The sequence below is a fragment of the Phacochoerus africanus genome, chromosome 7, assembly GCF_016906955.1.
Source record: "Phacochoerus africanus isolate WHEZ1 chromosome 7, ROS_Pafr_v1, whole genome shotgun sequence".
NCBI lineage: Eukaryota > Metazoa > Chordata > Mammalia > Artiodactyla > Suidae > Phacochoerus > Phacochoerus africanus.
In genome coordinates, this window is record NC_062550.1 from 7,727,378 (window position 1) to 7,744,896 (window position 17,519).

Here is a 17,519-nt window from a genome sequence, read left to right on the forward strand (position 1 = left end):
GGACATTGAATATAGTTCTCTCTGCTATACAGTGGGACTTTCTTGTTTATCCCCTTGCTCCATATGTTAAGCTTTGATATTTTTCTTTTTTTTTTGTCTTTTTTTTTTTTTTGCTATTTCTTAGGCTGCTCCCGCGGCATATGGAGGTTCCCAGGCTAGGGGTCCAATAGGAGTTACAGCCACCGGCCTACGCCAGAGCCACAGCAACGCGGGATCCGAGCCGCGTCTGCAACCTACACCACAGCTCACGGCAACGCTGGATCCTTAACCCACTGAGCAAGGGCAGGGACCGAACCCGCAACTTCATGGTTCCTAGTCAGATTCGTTAACCACTGCGCCACGACAGGAACTCCTGATGTTTTTCTCATTATGGGTTTTTTCTATTAATTTTTGCTTTTTTGAAATATTGTCTTGATTATTGAGGTTTGGGCATGCACTTAAATTTTGTGTCTGATTCTCCTTTAGACTATGACAGCTGGGACAGATTTAAGAAAAAAGGAAAGAAAAATATCTGATAGTTTTTATTGTTAAAGCAAAATCTTTATGCTCCCTAAGCAGTAAATACTTTGAGTTGGGTTTCACCTCTTAACATGTAGCAGTGCTCTTATCGAGGGAGTAAGGAAGGGACTACAGGATTTAGCCACTAGAGGGCGCCAAAGAACAGTTTATACAAAACCCTCCGGTAAGGGTGTCCGCCAGGAAAGCCATTCTTCCAGCCTGAATTCCTTTTCTCTGACAAAAACCCATCCATTTTGTGATTCTCTGCTTCTCTGTAGGCTCCTGACAGAAGCAGTCTCCAAATACATGAGACAAATTCAATAAAATAATATGCTTGGATTCTATTCTTCAAATACCCAAATAAGATATTTATATTAGCTGCAATGATTAGAAAGCCAAAATAAAACCCCATGGGGGTTTAAGGTAGTGAGCCTTGTATTTAAACCTTGGCTTGTGTAATGTGGGGCAAGGTATCTTGGTAGGGAGATCAACCTTCTGGATTTGCCCTGGGCTGTCCTGGTTTTTTAACAGTGAAAGCTCCTGCAAACTGACTAAGACCCTCAGTTTTTCTTTTCTGTGCGATGGAAATAATGTCAGTACCTATCAGTGGGAGAATTGAATGAGAGGATGATGTACATAGTAGGTGCTGAATAAAAAAATGAGATTAGTTTTGTTACCAAGTAGTACTGCAGATAGTTGCAGGCACAGCCTGAGTTCCTATAAAACCATTTAAACAGAGCCTCAGCATTTCTGTCAACCTGCTCATGCATCCAATTCAGTTGTAACAAATATTTGCTGGGTGCTTACTTTGTATCAAGAAACCATTGGAGTTCCTCATGGCCCAGCGGAAACAAATCCAACTAGGAACCATGAGGTTTCGGGTTCGATCCCTGGCCTTGCTCAGTGGGTTAAAGATCTGGCGTTGTCGCAAGCTGTGGTGTAGGTTGCAGACGAGGCTCTGATCCCACGTTGCTGTGGCTGTTGTGTGGGCCAGCAGCTGTAGCTCTGATTTGACTCCTTGCCTGGGAACCTCCATATGCCTTGAGTGCTGCCCTAAAAAGCAAAAAAAAAAAAAAAAAAAAAAAAAGGGAAAAGAAAAGAAAGACATTCTTAGTGAAAGTTCCCATCATGGCTTAGCAGAAACTAATCTGACTAGCATCCATGAGGACACAGGTTCAATCCCTGGCCTCACTCAATGAGTTAAAGATCTAGGGTTGCTGTGATCTATGGTGTGCAAGTTGCAGACACGGCTCGGATTTGGTGTTGCTGTGCTGTGATGTGGGCCAGCAGCTACAGCTCCGATTCGACCCCTAGCCTGGCTTGGGAACCTCCATATATGGCGGGTACAGCCTTAAAAAGACACACAAAAAAATTGTTAGCAGTTATGGGCATATTTTAAGAAATGATTGACACTCCTCAAGGATATTATGATTTTTTTTTTTTTTGCCTTTTAGGGCCAAACCCATGGCATATGGAGGTTGCCAGGCTAGGGGTCAAATCAGAGCTATAGGTGCGGGCCACAGCCACAGCAGTGCAGGATCTGAGCTGAGTCTGCCACCTACCCCACAGCTCATGGCAACGCCGGATCCTTTACCCACTGAGTAAGGCCAGGGATTGAACCGCAAGCTCATGGTTCCTAGTCGGATTTGTTTCTGCTTCACCACAACGGGAACTCTGGATGTTATGATTTTTAAGGGGACAAGGAAAGACTCAAAGTGTTTGCAGAGTAGAGGGGGAAAAAAATAATTCAAGGCTGTTGCCAGCACTCTCATGGGTCTCCTAACTTATCTCCCTAAGCCCGTTCAGTCTCCTTCTAGTCCAATCACCTAACTACCAGGAAACTCAAGATACAGTTTGGGTCTGTTTTTAAAAGCCCAATATCCTCTTAGTCTCGGCATTATTTACTTTTTATAGGGTTTCAACCGACGCTTGAAAGCCTTATCTCTCAAACAACCCAGACGACTCCCTTGCTCAAATATGCCCTGCTTTCCTTCCTTTGTGCTACTACTCAGTGTTCCCTAAGCCCAGGCCCCGCCTCATTCCCACCTGTCAAACATAAACTCCTTCCCGTGACCTTAGTGAGTTCTCCACCAGATGTGAGCTCTCGTGTCTCATTTCATGTCTACTGTCTTTTCAGCATTGTTCATATTGGTACCATAGACCCTATCCTTGACTGTGGGCAAGCATCGTCTTTTCCACTTTTGTTTATTTCACAGCTACAGCCATGCTGGATCCTTAACCTGCTATGCAGGGCCAGGGATCGAACCAGCACCTCCACAGAGACAGGCTGTCCCACTGCACCCCAGCAGGAACCAGGAACTCCTCATTTCACTTTTTTAATATCTCCTCTAGTTCCTTGTGTGTAGCCAACAAATGTTTATTGAATTATAGCCAGAGTTCTCATTTTAGTATCTGTACCCTGGCTTTGCTTGTTTTTAGCTGTATGATTTTTTTTTTTCTTTTTCTGGCTGCCCCTCGACATATTGAGTTTCCAGGCCAAGGATCAGATTAGAGCTGCAGTCATGACCGAAGCCATAGCTTCGGCAACGCTGGATCCTTAACCCACTGTGCTGGGCCAAGGATCAAACCTGCATCCCAGCACTTCCAAGAAGCCATTGATCCTGTTGCGCCACAGCGGGAACTCCAGCTATGTGATATTGAGTTACTTAATTAACCTCTTTGAGTCTCTGCTTCCTCATGGAACAATGTGGATCATAACAGTACCCACCTCAGGGTTACCACAAGAATGAAAGAAGACAATGCACTTAGAACGCTTAGCATTTGTCCTTGGCACATGAGGAGCTATGGATTATCAGAGGCAGGAAGGATCCGTTTAGGCTGGAGGAATCATGGAGGGTTCCGGAGGAGGAAGTGGAATATGAGTTGGGATGTAAATAACGATAAAAGAGAAGACATTTAGACAGAGGGCTCAACCTGAACAAAGACATGAGAGGAAACAGGAAAGGAGCAAGATGTGTTGAGGACAGGGCTGGTCAGGACTTGGGAAATAGCTTTGGAGAAAGTCTCCAGGAAGAGACAGGTGGAGTACATTTCCCAGGAGTGTGGATTAGCAGGTTGGAAGGAAGGGAAGGAAGTCAGTCTCTGGTGGTCTCCTCCTTGGGTTTGCCCCTGTAAGCAACAGCAACAATATGAGAAGTGACCAGTTAAACAGGTGAGAGAGTTAAATCAGCCTGTGTTTACAACAACTTGCGGCAAAAAAATGGAAACGGACAAAATGACAACTACTGCTAATTATTAGTAGGTTAAGCTTAAAGTCCTGTATTTGTGTCACATAATTAAGGTACAAGAAGGAGTGAATTTGGCTTAGTGGCAGTTTGGGGGGTTGGGGGTCGGGGAGGCATTCAAGGAAAAGGGTTATGAAGTCAGTTTGAAGAATTTCCGTTGTGACTCAGCAGGTTAAGAACCCGACATAGTCTCCGTGAGGATTTGGGTTCCATCCCTGGCCTCGCTCCATGGGTTAAGGATCCTGGGTTGCCGCAAGCTGCAGTGTGGGATGCAGATGTGGCTCGTAGTTGGTGTTGCTGTGGCTGTGGCATAGGCCGGCAGCTGCAGCTCTGATTTGACTCCTAGCCTAGGAACTTCCATGAGCTTCAGGTGAGGCCCTAAAAAGAAAAAAAAAATATGGAGTTCCCGTTGTGGCTCAGCGGTTAATGAATCCGACTAGGAACCATGAGGTTGCAGGTTTGATCCCTGCCCTTGCTCAGTGGATTAACGATCCGGCGTTGCTGTGAGCTCTGGTGTAGGTTGCAGACGTGGCTTGGATTCCGAGTTGCTATGGCTGTGGTGTGGGCTGGCGGCTACAGCTCCGATCGACCCCTAGCTTGGGAACCTCCGTATGTCACGGGAGCGGCCCAAGAAAAGGCAAAAAAAGACAAAAAATAAAATAAAAAAGTCTGTTTGAGCCAAAGGGTCAGTGGAGCTACGGAATTTGCTAGTGCAATCGTCTAGCACACTGATGGGTGTCGGGAGTCAGATGAAGGAAGGCCAAGGTCTCCCTGTACCGTCGTGACCAGATCACACCTGAGTATTTCAGGTAGTCATGTTTTGATTGCAAAGAACAGAAGCCCAAGTGGGAAGGAAATGAACTGGCCCCCAGCAGCAGACTCAAATGGTGCCCCTCCCAGATCTTGTTAACAGGCAGTGCACCCATCCCCAGCTGCTGTGAGTATGGGCAGCTAAGGGCTCCCAGATGCCCCAGATTGCAGAGAACTGCTCTGGTTGAAGGGAGCAGCTTTGGTGACCTTAACCCCGTCATGGCCCATGGCCAATGGCTGACTGATACTGGGGTACACAGAGCTGCCCCATGGGGGTGCAGCCATGCGTGTGGTATAGGTTCTCTCCAGAGCTCTCTGATGTGGATCAGGCCGAGGTAGCCTTTGCGCCTTGTCTGGGTCTTTCTCTGCTCTGCTCCACGGCTTTCCTTATAGGCTTCTCCCTCAATAAAGCCCATTCACTGGATCTCTCTTACAGGCAAAAGAGCCAGAAAATAGCTGGATCCGGTCTCTCGCGCTCTCTCTTTTTTTTTTTACGTCAGACGGGTAATGTGCCAATGTTGCAACAAGGTTTGAGGTGGGCACATGTCACACAAATGCGTGAATACCCAGTCATCATGCTCGTGAACTGCAAAAGGATCCTGGATCCAGGCTCTTACCAGCGTCATTGCCTGTGGTGGCCCCCATTGGTACCTCAGCTCTGGTCATTTATTTCTCATATTGGCTTTAATCTCAACCAAGTCCTTTCCTGTGGACCTGTCAGCCCCAGGTATTCGAATAGCTGCGCAGTTCAGCAGCCTCTGTGCCAAGAGCACTTCTCCCTCCTCGTAGTTCCAGCAAAGGCCCAGGACTCACTCCGATTGTAGATTATACTGCCTTGGGTCACATGCCTTTCTCTAAATTGATTCCTTCACATGGTGGCTGGGAGAGGTGAGCAGTGATTTGAACAGTCAGGGCTGGGCTGTGGGCTCCTCCCCAGAGAGGTGAGTAGGAAAGTCTGTCCACGGCAGCCAGACCTGCGGACAAAGAGTGGGGAAGGACTGGTTCCCCAGAGGAAATTAGGGTCCTCTTACCAGAAGAAAGGGAATATCGTCTGGAAGGACGGAAAAAACACCTCCCCCATAGATCCTGACAAACTCAAGATGTCACCTTGAAGACATTGGGGGGAGTTCCCTGGTGGCTCAGTGGACTAAAGACCTGACCTTGTCACTGCTGTGGCATGGATTCGATCCCTAGCCCATGAACCTCTTTTTTTTTTTTGTCTTTTCTAGGGCTGCACCCGTGGCACATGGAGGTTCCCAGGCTAGGGGTTGAATTGAAGCTGTAGCCACCGGCCTATGCCAGAGCCACAGCATCTTGGGATCCAAGCCACGTCTGTGACCTACACCACAGCTCATGGCAACACCGGATCGTCAACCCACTGAGCAAGGGCAGGGACCGAACCCGCAACCTCATGGTTACTAGCTGGATTCATTAACCACTGAGCCACAATGGGAACTCCTGGCCCATGAACTTCTGCATGCTGTGGGCATGGCCAAAAAAATACTTAGAAAAAAAAAAGACATTATTATAGTGAGATGCATGGAAACCATCATCTGAGGAGTAGTGGCAAGAAAAAGAGACTTAATCCCTGTTGTCTAGGAGGATGGTTAGAGGGTGTGGGAAAGGGAGCATGATCATTCTCTTCAAATATTTGGAACGTTGTCATGACGAAGTGGGATTAGATGTGTGCCGTGAAGCTTTAGGGGATAATATTTGGACCTGAGGTCAGAGATTAGAGGGAGGCAGATCATCCATAAGAAATACATAGAAATACCACATATTATCACTCACACACACAAAATATATGTATGCCATCAAAGCTGTCCTACAAAAGAACAGGCCAGTTTGAGAGGTGGTGAGTTCCCTGTGTCTGGGAGCCATGAGCGGGCACAGCACCCTGCCCATGAGGAATAACACGCTGTGCTTCATTCTCACCTTGGCTGTTGCATGAAGGCTCTGTCTAGGGAGACCCTACCTGGAATGCTCCAGTTGGGTCTTCTCTTGGGAAATCTGTCTCACCCCAGTAACGTGACCAGCAGTGCCTCTGCCAGGCGTACCTCTGGGCCCTTTTGTGAGTCATGACATGGGTGATACAGTCCTCCTGGCGATACAGTCACCTCAGCATGTGTCTGAACTTCCCCTGGTTGGGTGAGAGCACTCCAGGGCAGTGACTATCTCATTTGTCTTACCCCCTCAAGAAATATTTGTTGAATAAATAATTTTATCAAAACTTTTGTGGGGAGTTCCCGTCGTGGCGCAGTGGTTAATGAATCCGACTAGGAACCATGAGGTTGCGGTTCGGTCCCTGCCCTTGCTCAGTGGGTTAATGATCCGGCGTTGCTATGAGCTGTGGTGTAGGTTGCAGACGCGGCTTGGATCCCTCATTGCTGTGGCTCCGATTCGCCCCCTAGCCTGGGAACCTCCATATGCCGCGGGAGCGGCCCAAGAAATAGCTAAAACAAACAAACAAACAAAAAACTTCTGTGGAAGGATTCTTGCCTTGGGGAAAATTATGTGACTAAGGAGCCACAAGGAGCTGGGACTATAGGCATTTATGACCAGCGGGGTGATGCTGAACTTGAAGCTGACTTATAGGTGAATAACTGGGAATACCCAAGGCCTCTTTGGCTTTTGCAGCTGTTGGAGGGGGAGAGACATCCTCTCTGGCCCTTCCTCTGAGAGTTACATCAAGGGGCACCCTCTGGAAACTTTTGGGGGAGAACAGGGGAGCAGAGAAAGAATTTACTTTGGAACGTAAAATGAGCTGCTACGTTTCAGTCTTTGTGCCTTCACACTGCTCCTTCCCAAACCTGGAAGAGTGCCCTAGCCCCCTTCTTCCTGTAGCTTCCATACTCCTCCCCTTTTACCCAGTCTGGTGACACCATCCCCAGGAAGCTTTCGGAAAAGCACTTCCCCCTCTTTCCACCCCACCAAGTGGGAGTTATTTCGCCTTTTCTGGGCTCCCTCCCACTGCTGGGGGAGGGGGAGCAAACGGCCTGCCTCCACCAAGGCACTTAGAGCAGCGGACCTTGCTTTACTAGTATCTCTCGCCCTTTTAGCCTGCATTCTTTCCCCTGTTGAAGTCATGGACCAAGTCCCTGTGTGGCCTCGGCGCCTAATGCAGGAGACCCATTCGTACGCTCTCTCTCACACACACACACACACGAGTGGATGCCGTAAAGAACAGGACATCAATCAGCATTTTAGGATTTTACAATTGCTAGAGTCGTCGTCCATTGCAGTCCTCCCTTTTACAGATAGTCTTTCTGAAGTCTCCTGATACAATCGTTTGGGTTCATTCAGCTTCTCCTTCTAAAAGCCCAAAGCACTTTCGCTGTTAAAGATCTCAGCATTCTGGGCAGATAAAGGAGGGGTAGGTAGGTGCCAGTATCCTCACAGTTACCGTTGAGGAAACTGACTCGGAAACAGAGACGACAGGCTTCTACCGTGGGGAGGGGGCTGTAACGGGAATTTAGGGCTCCAGGCTAGTGCGGAATTTACTGTGTCTCCTTTTGGGAAGCGTGAAAGTAAGTAATTGATTTATGAGCCCCAGGCGGGGACCCTTGAACCCCCCAGAAGGATTGTGGTGGGGTCGGGAGGATTAATGCAGTAAGAGCCTGTGGCATTGACCCCTTGGCTACTTGGCCAAGTCTGGTCGGGTCCGCTGCCCAGCCCATGACTGGCTGACCAATGGGCTGTGGCCTCTTTAAGGCCCAAGGGCCCCGCCTCCGGCTCTTCTCCGACCTCCTCCCACCTCCTTGTCGCCTCTCCGCCAGTTCCAGACTACCCTCGGCAATGAGGTCATCTCCCCGCTGTCCATTGGCTGCGCTGGACCGTCAGTCACAGGAAGTCCCGCCGCCGCCCTCGCCTCCCGACTCTGCCCTACCCTTGGCCCGCCCATCCGGCCTCCGTAAGGCCGCTGATTGGTCCCAGCAGCTGTCACTCCTCCAGCGGGCGGTGTGGGGGGCGGGAGGCGGGTGTGGTGGGAGGGCCCTCAGCTTCCGTGGCTGAGAGGAGCCGGCCGCGGCCGTGTCTGTGGTGTCCGCCGCGGCAGCGAGAGCGGCTGTCCCATCCTTCCCAGCCTCTCGGCTCTGCTCGCCGTACTCCCTCTGCTCGCGCCTACTTCTCCGCAGCTCCGCGCGCCCTGGCTGGACGTTGAACATCGGGAGGAGAGGCGCTCGGTGGAAGCCGGAGCGAGGACCGCCGCGGAGCCCGGGCCGTGAGGAGAGCGAGGCGGTGAGTGAGAGTCCGGGCAGGAAGGGGACCCCTCCCCCACCGCGGCCCCGCCCCGAGCATCCTTTCTCCTCGCGACCCCGCTGCGCGTGCCTCTAGGGGGTCCAACAAGGCCGGCCTCGCGCCTCCGCCGCCGCCCCGCTCCTCCTGGCAGAGGTCGCAGAACCCCGGCCGGCGGCGCGGGGCGCGGCGGTGCACCTGTACGCCTCCCGGCGGGGCTGCGCGGGTGGGGAGGCAAGGAGGTTCCCGCCCCCGCCGCGCCCCGGGCGTATTGTGACTGCAGGGACCGGGTGTCGGGCGCTTTCTCCCGGATCTTGTGCAAAACCCTCAGGATCCAGGTGCAATCCCAGGATGCATAGGAAAGGGAGTCTCACCTGGACTTGTCAATGCCTGTATAGCAACCTGAATGCTGCCAGGTGTAAGGGATCTGGCAGATTTGAAACTTGACAGCCCAGAAGTTTTACCCTCTCACAGAGTGCCCGTCTGTCAGGACACTTTGATTACATCCCCCACCCTGGCAAGAATGCAAGAGCATTGATCCTCCGTAGTTGCCAGGGCTGGAGTTTTCCAGTCGGACTCTCAAACCTGCCACTTGCTTGCGGTGTGATTTTGGGCCTCAGTTTCCTCGTCTGAAAGTTGGAGATAATACTGTCTGCCACATGGGGGTCATTTTAGTGTTAAGTGAAATACTGCGCATAAAATGTTTGACCCAGCTCTTGGCACCTTAGTGAAGACCCAAGAAATGTTTGCTTTTATGATGTTGAGAACCATGGTAGACCAGCATGTGTGTAAGGACCAGCCCAACTTGGCCTTGTCAGAATTTCTCGTTTCTCCCTGTTATGAAGCACAACTAAAGGGCAGTTTGGTGGACAACCAACTGCTTACCAGCCTATACCTGACATGAAGTGTGTGTATACAGGAATGTGAAATATGTCACTTCAGTGTAGTAAGGAAATTATATCTGGCTTCATGTACTTTTGCATACTTTAAAATCTGTAAGATGTCTGAAATGCCCCTAAATTTCCAGTTTTTGAGATCTTTTCTACTTCAAGCCAAAGACTGTAACAGACTCTTTATTTTCAATAAGAAGTTAAATTTATGTGTCTTACTTTTTTTTTTTTTTAATGTGTCTTACTTTAGAAGGCCCCCCCAAAACTCCACATTTCACTTATGCACTTTTACTGTTGAAAAGCAGCCACCTCCCAGGAGGTGGTATAGCCAGCTGGCCTACAGCCCTATGACTGTAGGGTGGGGAACCTTTGGCTGAAAGTTATTAAACTAAATTTTGCCTAGTGTCATTTGTATTTTTTTATAGCAAATCAAAGGGCTTTATGAGTCTCAGTTTCTTAATAAAATGATTTAGGCAGAAGCAAACCATTACTGCTTTTTCTCAAAAACACATGCAGAGAAAAACTGGCTGTAGTGTATGTAGTTCTCGCATTTGCTTCAGTTCTTTGCCAATAACTTAAGAGCCCCTGTTTAAAAAGGCTTCCAGAGCTCACAACCATCAGGATAATTTTTTTATTTAGAGTGAAATCATGTGAGACAGAAGATTAATATGTATCCCATAATCCAAAAGTATTTATTGCAGACTTTCCATGTCCTTCATGCTATGAGGAAGGGATTCAAGAGATGTCCAGAGCAGCGTCCCGGCCCATAAAGGGCAAAAGCAGAAAGTTTGGTCACCCAGTAGTGATTATGGGTCTTGTTTAAGTAATGCCTTCATTCATTCATTCTGTAACTTTTTGTTTCAAGCCTGTAGTGTGCCAGGTATTTTTCTAAAAACTGAGGTTGTGAAGGTAAATGAAGTGTATGTTCCCTGCTCATGAGGAGCTCACTGTCTGGAGAGGCAGAAAGTGACAGATAATTGTAACATACTGACAAACTCCAAGTACAAACCCAAAACAATATAGGGGAATCAAGGGAACTTTTCCTTTGGATTTCAAGGAGAAGATGACATTGGGGCTGAATCCTAACTCATTAGATAAAGGAGAGGAAGATCATTATTGAGCTTGAAAAGATTTCCTGACAAATCTTTGCACCACAGGTACAAGCCCTGGGGAAGGGGTAAGAAACTGACATTTCTTGATGCTCACTGTGTAAAAGGCATCAATCTAGGCTTTATTAAATTTATTATTATTTGCTTAATCCTCACAATAACCAATGGGGTAGATTCTACCTCCACTTTAGGATTTAGAAACTGAGGTTCAGGGTAGTTAAATACATTGTCTAAGGTTACACAATTAGTTCGTGATGGAGCCAGGACTTGAATCCCTGACTTAAAAGTGTAGTAAACTTTTTTACTTTTAGCACTTTGTTTTGTAGAAGTACTAAATACACAGGTGAGAAAGTTCCATCTACATATATCATTTTACTGCTTCTGTTACAAATTGCTTTCTGTGAAATAAATGTTTCATATTTGAGAGTGCTAGGACTTGTATATTAACTAATGGCTCTTTTTATGAAATGGTATTTATTTAACACTTACAAATGTGATATTTGCTAAAAACAAATATTTGCAGCCCATGAAACATTCTGTAGAGTGGAGGACATTGAGACATACAGATTCTATGTGGGGCACTTTAAAAAGTAGTTGAATATGTATGGACTTTTCCTGAGGCTGCAGCTTAAATATTTATTTAAGTGTAAAAGAAAAGCACGTGGCGTTCCTGCGTGGTGCAGTGGGTTAAGAATCTGATTGCAGCAGCTTGGGTCACTGCAGTAGTGAGGGTTTGATCCCTGCCCCAGCACAGTAGGTTAAAGGATCCTGCATTGTACCAGCTGTGGCTCAGATCAATCCCTGGCCCTGGAACTTTCATATGCTGTGGGTGTGGTCATAAAGATAAAAGAAAAGCATGTGCAGAATATGGCCAATTAAATAGACAATGAAAGGGGAAACGTTTTCGAATACTTAGTTTTTATAAAGGAGAAACTAGAATTTTGAAGTCATATTAACAAAGATTGTTCTTTTATATTTGGAGAGACCACTATGCCAAGGGCATACACTGGGCAAGGAGCTGTTTGTTTCCAGCTTCAAGAGCAGTTCTGGGACATAGCAGTTGCTCAGAAGTATATTTCAGAAGGTCTTGGAAAGAAAAGGGAGGGTAGTGATAGAGCACAGATGAAGTGCTTTAGGTATCTAGAATAGTTTATAAATGGATACAATTTGGAAGAAAGGGAACAGTGGACAAAGAGGAATAATCCACTGCCACAATTCAGCAAATACAGGCACTGTTTATTTCTAAGGCCTTAATGGAGTTCTAAGAATCGAGGAAAGTCTCTACCTCTAAGGAGCTTACAGTTTTAGAGAGTAGGTATCTGCTGTTAGCTATCTATTGCTGTGTAACAAATTACCCCAAAAGTTAGAATTTAAGATGGCAATAAACATTTATTATCTCTTGCAAGTCTCACAGGTTCTGTGAGTTAGGAGTTCAGGAGCAGCTGGGCCGAGTGGTTTTAGGCTCAGGTTCCCTTGAGATTGCAGTAATATGTCTGTTGGGGTTGCAGTCATCTGAAGGCTTGACTGACGCTGGCAGATCCTCTTTGGAGGTGACTACTCTTATGGCTGGCAGATTGGTGCAGGATGTTGGTGGAGGTCTCAGTTCCTCTCCAGGTGGGCCCCTCCCTAAAGCTGCTTGAATGCCCTCAGGGCATGGCTGCTGGCTTCCCCTGGGCAAGTAATCCAAGAAGGAGTCCAAGCTACATTATCTTTTATGATTTAGCTTCACAAGTTACATACCATCCTTTCTCCAGCATTTTATGGGGTCACACATTGTGGGGAGAGACTGTACAACAATGTGAACACCAGGAGGTAAGGGTCACAGGGGGACGTCTCCGAGGCTGGATACCACAGTGGGAAGTGTAGAAAAAGACAAGTGTTAGAGGAAAGCAGAGTGTTAGGAGGGGAAGGAAGGATTCGGAGAAGGGAAAGAGGACCTTTGGGATTGATGAGGGAACTGGGAAAGATTTAATTCTTTTACTAGATGTCACAAATAGTTGTGTGCTTATCGTGGTGCCTCTATCTGGTAGGCTGATCTGTGGAAACTGACACTGAATTAGGACAACCTGAAATGTTTTTAGTCTAGGCCAACATTGACACTAAGGGCAAGTATTTATCTTTATGTGTAAAGTGAGGGTGGAGTCACTTTTCTGATATTGAAGAGAGCAGTAACTTATCAGAGTGATAGGCAAGCGGTTACAGTGTGTAAGTAGTTAAGAGAATAAATACTAGGGCCAGACTGCCTGGGTTCCAATTCTGGCTCCACCACTAGCTGGCTCTGAGACCTTGGGTGTGTGACTGTGGTTCTCTTGCTCTCACTAACTACAGTGACTCACCAACTGTAAAATGGGGACAATAAGGGTGCCCGCTCTGTGTTGTTGCTGTGAGGATTGAGTAAGTTACAAATACGCCGAGGCTTTGGAACAGCTTTAGGTAGGCATCACCATCATCATCATTTTGTGGCGGTGGAATAGAACTGACATGGGTGAAGGAGGCTGCAGGCGGAGAGGAATACCTGTGAAATGACGTGAGTATTCAGAAAGAGGCATTTAAATGTCAGTCAACATGGCTTTAGCATCAGTTTTTCCAGTTCAAGTACCTACATCTAGATGAATTTTATTTTGCCAGTTAGAGTGAGCCAGTGGTTTTATTAGTTGAGCTCCACAATTAACACAAAACCTCAGGAAGTGCACAGTTGCCTGTTAAGGGTATTCCATACCCTCTTGTTGTCCCTCTAAATTACTGGGCCCTCTTTCTGCAGAGCGGGTTTAGCCAGAAGCAGTCCTTAGAGTTGCATATGCTTCAAAAGAGCTTAGAGGTGGAACTAGGCCCTATAGTGAAAACACCTAGAATGAGTACTTTTGTGACTAAGTCACAAAAGACTCTGCAGAATTCTTAAAAATATTAATATGTCGCTGTAGGTGTTGAAGCAGAAATTGGGTGAACTGCCAGGGTGCTTTGGGTGGAGCTATTTGCTTAAGTTGCCTTCAGTTCTTTGTTTCAGTGACTTAGGTCCAACTGTCATTGTTTAGTTGGATAGAGACACTGAGAAATTAAATGGTTCGAGGTTCCACAACAGTCTAGTGGCTGAGCCTGGACCAGTTCCTCACCCTATGTTTTAAGTCCAGCTCACACAGCAATGATAAGTGATGCGCAGAATCCTAGGAAAACAGTTGGGTGAAAATTTCTTTTTGTTTTCTTCAGATACCATATTTTTACTTTTGTGGTTTGTCAGTTCATTTTGAAATCTGGAGCGTATCCTGTACTTACTCCTGAATTTGAATATAGGTGGGCTGTTTTCAGGTTTTTGACTTCTGAAATTGTGGGAATTATGGGTCAAATTTTTTTTTTTTTGTAAAACCTTTGTTTTGGTATCAAAATTTAAAGTATACTGGGTCAAATTTGAAAAAAAAATTCCAAACTTCTAGTATGAGAGAGTAAAATGACTAGAGATGTAACATATCAAGTTTAAGGGCATGAGCAGAGCTACTTACAATCATCAGCTGTGTAATCATAGACTCACTACTTATGACTCGATTTCCTCATCTGTAAAATGGAGGTAATAATTCTGGAGTTCTGTCGTGGCGCAGCGGAAACAATCCGATTAGTAACCATGAGGTTATGGGTTGGATCCCTGTCCTCCCTCAGGGGGTTAAGGACCCGGCGTTGCTGTGAGTGTGGCGTAGGTCTCAGACGTGGCTTGGATCCTGCGTTGCTGTGGCTGTGGTGTAGGCTGGCAGCTGCAGCTCTGATTCCACCCCTAGCCTGGGAACTTCCATACACTGCAAGTGTGGCCCTTAAAAGCCAAAAAAAAAAAAAAAAAAAATCCTGCAACATGAAGTTGTTATAAGTAACAGTGCCATCTGCTTTGTTAGTCATCATGTTACCTCATCAATCCTCACATCAGCTCTGTGAAATAAGTAATAGCACTGTTTTGCAGATGAGGTTAGAGAAGCTTGGAGAGATGGACTGCTGTAGGAAGATCACAGCAGGATTTGAACCCAGGTCTATCTTTGAATTAAAAGATAGTGACTCCCAGACTCCCAGCCATAATATGTATAAAGTGTCTAGCTTTGCCTCCCGTAAATACTTGCTCCTGCTCACTTGCTTTTGCATAGTTAAAATGTCAGTACAGTGAGAATTTTTTTATGGTAGTAATCAAGGTGTTGCAGTGCTCAGTATGTGTGTGTGTGTGTGTGTGTGTGTGTGTGTGTGTGTGTGTGTATTTCGCTTTTTAGGGCCACATATGTGGCGTATGGAAGTTCCCAGGCTAGGGGTCAGATCTGAGCTGCAGCCGCCAGCCTACACCACAGCCACAGCCACTTGGGATCTGAGCCTCATCTGTGACCTACACCACAGCTCACCGCAGTGCTGGATCCTTAACCCACTGAGCAAGGCCAGGGATCGAACCCACATCCTTATGGATACCAGTCGGGTTCTCTACCGCTGAGCCCAAATAGAAACTCCTCAAAATACTCTTTGTAATAATATTCCTTTTATATGTGTCTTGTTGCCATTCCTGAAATTGTAATAGTGGTTTCACATCTTAAGTTGCATGATAAATACTGACTAAATAAGGGCATACCAAAAATGTCCAAATTAAAAAACATTTTTTGGTCAGTGTTCAGTATCTTTGTAACTGTAAATGGTTTAAGTTATGCCAGAGTCTCTTAATCATGGTTAATTTGTACATATTTTCACTACCACAGAATTGCAGGAACTTGGAAATTTGCCCTCTTCTCATACTTTAGGACACACCATGTTGCATTTTGGTATTAGAGTGTTATAATGGTTGAAACTGGTTTTATTGTTGATTTTATATTTTGTTGTGTAATGGCTATATTTGTCTTTTTAAACTTGCTACATATTATTGTCTTGCTCCCCCCCCCCCTTTTGGAGAGGTAGAGATGGGGAAACCTTTTAGAAATGATATGTTAGGGCTGTTGCCTTTTTATTCTTTTTTTAAAAATTTTTTCTTTTTTGGCTGTCCTGTGGCATATGGAGTTCCCGGGCCAGGGATCGGATCTGCACTGCAGTTGTAACCTATGCAGGATTCTTAACCCACTGTGCAGGATATCAAGCCTGTGTCCCAGCGCTCCAGAGATTGGGCCAATCCCATTGCACTGCATCGGGAACTCCTTTTTATTCTTGATGCTTGTTATGATCACTTTCTATGAAGAATGACTTGAACTAAAAGCTTCCATTCAGGAGCTTTACACTCTTTGATTCTAACATTCCAGGTTAATGCCCTGAGGTCATGGTAGTGAAGGCAAAGATATCATGGTATTTTAAATTCTATTTTATAGATTCAGTGAATCATTTAACAGTATCTTGTTGATATTTCCTTTCTATTCAGATTAATTTTTTTTTGCTAGGGTAGGGGTGTGGAGTGTGGGTGGTCCTGGAATGGGAGTAATAGGGAACCACAAATATAATGAGATCATAGAGTAGTGATTTGAAATTAAATACATTTAAAGATTTCCATTACTCAGTAGGAGTTCATGGGATGGGGTAGTTCATTTGTGTGCTGTTTGTCATGATTCTTGGTATACATTGAGTTAAACATTTATTTAATCATTTTCCTAAATCTGTCCCTTGGTAACATAATTGACCTTTTCCCCCTACTTTTGGCTTTTACCTGAAAGCTGATTCTGAAGGTGAAACTGGCAGGAAAAATATGTGTGAAAACTGGGCATGACTTTTACAATTTGGACAAGCTATTCATGACATTTTATTTTCAACATGTTTAATAACCTGTTGGGTGCCTAAATAAAACTGAGTTAATTATAGTGTAACCTTTTGTTCTATTTGGAGAGTGTTAAGGGATTTTTGAATACCCTCCAAAATTCACCTTCATCAAGTGAGCTTAGAAAGCTCTTTCTAGAGCAGAGATTCTCAAAACTTTACCAGCAGGACCCTATTTAACACTTCCGGCCATTCCTTTTGTTTTATTTTTTAAAAGCATAGTAGATTTTCCTTCCTGTTGAGAGACGGTAGCAGTGAATTTTAGAATTGAATGCACCTGTTTTCAGTCATAGCTCTGCCACTCAGTGGCTCTGTGATCTTGGGTAAGGGAATTAATCTTTCTGAATCTCTGTTTCCTCAGAGAATAGATACAAGGGATAAATAAAGCTACATGTAACATATTTAGCACATAATAGGCATTTAATTCATGTTAAGTTTTGTAGTACCTAGAATTTTTCTTTTGTAGCACTAGCCACAATTGCAGGTAAATAATTGCATAATTATTTATGTTTTTCTTCTCATAAGTTTCTGAGGCTAAGCATCAAGTCTCTCTCTTTACAGCTCTATACCCAGCCTGCCGCATAGTGCTTGACATGGCATTTAATAGATGTTCTTATAATACTTGAGTGGATGAAAGTGACCACCACCTCTTCCTAACCTGACCTCCTTTGACTTAAAGGACAGTGTCCTGCACATACATACTTCCTATAGCTCATTTGAGAATTTATCAACTCGTTACTTGAACTTTTGTCTACTATAGATAGGAGTTGGGTCAAGGGGAGGGCAGTGCACAGGTGAATAACCAGAAAGAGTAGAACAATATTCAAAGTAAGTTATAACTACTCTAGACTTTCTAACCCTCTTTAATTTGGTGTCTGTCCCCAACTTGCATGTTGCTAAGCCATTGGGTTGTCTCTAGCTTAGAAAAATGGTAACACTTCTTCTAGTTACTCGGGGAAGAACCTTAGAGTCATCTTCTCTTTCTTTCC

The 17,519-nt window shown here is 45.6% G+C and overlaps 1 protein-coding gene and 1 non-coding gene across 2 annotated transcripts in view; one reads left to right on the forward strand and one right to left on the reverse strand.

Annotated features, from left to right (window-relative positions):
* Positions 1 to 5,047: 5,047 nt before the first annotated feature.
* Positions 5,048 to 5,151, reverse strand: LOC125131890 (small nucleolar RNA U13). The gene has a single exon (XR_007136067.1). It is a non-coding gene; the product is annotated as a small nucleolar RNA U13 (small nucleolar RNA).
* A 3,391-nt stretch (positions 5,152 to 8,542) lies between these two features.
* The window catches only part of MRTFA (myocardin related transcription factor A), a 198,584-nt gene continuing 189,607 nt past the window's right edge, over positions 8,543 to 17,519 (forward strand). The window contains exon 1 of the mRNA XM_047786180.1: positions 8,543 to 8,789. The gene's annotated coding sequence lies outside the window, so the exon portion shown is untranslated. The remainder of the gene's footprint in view (positions 8,790 to 17,519) is intronic.